We start from the raw sequence: 2,352 nt of genomic DNA, 5'->3' as shown, positions 1-2,352 counted from the left end.
GTTCTCTTGAGCGCTGAGCCATCTCTCCAGCCCTTAAAGACAGTGCTGAGAAGCAGCAGTACACATTGTGACACACTCTCATACAACTGGACCTGAAGGTAGTGGTAACTGTTACCGGGCACATCAGTGAGGAGAGGACCCCTGAGACTCGGGGACACCCTCCTTTCCTTCAGGGCTTTTAGGTGATGACACATGTTCCATCAGCAAATCCCAGGCTCAACTAGGCATGCCGATCTATACCTGTCATTTTAGAATTTTGAGGCAGATGGATCACCAAGGCAGATGGACCAGCCTTGGCCACAAAATGAGACCTTGTCTCAAAACAAACATGTCCAACTAGATAATTCAAAGTGGATGAAGATTCATGTTGCCAAGTGTGACAATCTGTGTTTGATGCTCAGGATCTACATACTGGAAGGAAAGAACTGACTCTCACAGGTCACACAGGTTGTATACACACACACACACACACACACACACACACACACTATATATATATATATATATATATATATATATATTATATATATATATAATATATATATATAAAATTGCAGGTAAGTTGCAATAAATAAATGAATAGATAGATAGATAGATAAATAAATAAATAAAATATATCTCAGTTTAAAGGACTCTCAAGCCCCCTTTCCCCTACCAAAAGAAGACAGGACCTTGGATTCTTCTCACTCTGAACCTAGTTAGGCTCTCTGTTTACAGAAAATTTACAGAAAATCCAGTAAGTCACTAACCTCAGTGTTTTGAGATACAGTGGTGCTGAGGAGATATTCAATCACACTGTGAACCCAGAGTTTGCATTTGTGTTAATTAAACAAAATTAACCTTAGGTCAGGAGGCTGAGTTAGTAACTAGTTGACAGAAAGCAATCATAGAGCATCAGAGGGCATCTGGAAGAGATAGAGAGACACAGGAAGTAGTAGGGAGGGATTTGGAGTGGTGTGGCTTTTTTTTTTTTTCTTGACCAAGTGGAAGGATGCTCTTTCTTTGGGAGATACCAGCAAGGAAAGAAGGTTAGCTAGTTGCGACCCAGCCTCTCTGAGAAAGCAGATTTTCACCCCAGTTTTTGAATCTCAAGTCTTATTTGTAAATAGAGTGATAGAGATTTAGTTAAAGCTACCTTTCACAGCAGGGACAGAGCCAGTGCCTGCAGGAACAGAATCCTCCCAGGCTGCCGCCTGAATGGCTGGGCTGCTGCTAGAGAAGCAGGCCGGTAACTGTGGAGTGGCAATTGCTGGCTGAAGTAGCAGTAGATTAAGGCACAGCCACTGTGCTGGAGTTAAAAGAACCCAGTGGTGGGATGCTGAAGCCTGCCTATGGAAAGAGTGAATGTACTTAGCAACGTGAGGTGCCACACTACATATGCCAAGAGTGGCTTCTGAAGGGGACAGAGAATACTCACAAGGAATATGGGTTGTAAACTTTCAACTTTTTGCTAGCTCAGAATCTGTAAATACATCGGTACTTCCTTAGACTAAGTAACAATATGGCTAATGCGCTGCTCTTTCTAGGAAGGTTACAACATACAGTTTAGCAAACGGCTTGGGCCTAATTTCCTTCCTGGGGCCCCAAACCTTCTGGCCAAAGAGGGGTGGATGTCACCACAGCAGGCAGGACAGGATTCACGCTGTCTCTGCCACCTCCTCCATCTTCTGCCCTTCACTGTCCTGGTAGGCTCAGGTCTCTCCCAAACAGGGGAGCAGAGCTTTGCAGCCCTTCTCATTTTGTCTTGGTCCTGGTTCCGTGGAGACCCTGGACCACATCCAAGAGGTGATGGAAGCTCAGGGGAGGGGGCCTCTTTCCTGCTTTTAGAAATGTGTGGCTTTGAACTTGGGTGAGGTGAGCACCGTTTCTTTCTGAAGACTCGATGGTTCTGGATGCAGCTTTGTGGTGGGCCTGACATCTCACTGATTCATACTATAAATATTTGTTGAGAATTTTTTATATAACCAGCTTCATAACACCGTGATAGTGTAAAGGGACAAGTGGATGGGAGGTCCTATGGAGGAAGGGGCCGGTGTGGGGCCTGAGAGAAGAGGAGGCCAGTCAGGCTAATGAGACATGTGGTTGCCATGGTCCCGAGGCCAGAGCTAGGGTGTTACTGAGGGGATGATTAAGATGTTTTAGATATGAATTGGAGAAGTAAAGGGGCATATAGGTTTGTGAAAACCCTCTCTGAGTCACATTCAGTTGTGAAGACCAAAGGCAGGGTGTGGAACCCAAGAGTTCAGTCAGGCGGAAGTATGCCCCCAGAAAGTACACAACCAGGACCCCAGGACTTGGGTGGGGCACAGAGAGATCCTAGCAAAGGAGAGGAGAGGGAAGGATAAGAGAGAT

This window comes from Peromyscus leucopus, chromosome 1 (assembly GCF_004664715.2).
Source record: "Peromyscus leucopus breed LL Stock chromosome 1, UCI_PerLeu_2.1, whole genome shotgun sequence".
Classification (NCBI taxonomy): domain Eukaryota; kingdom Metazoa; phylum Chordata; class Mammalia; order Rodentia; family Cricetidae; genus Peromyscus; species Peromyscus leucopus.
This window is presented reverse-complemented; position numbering follows the sequence as displayed.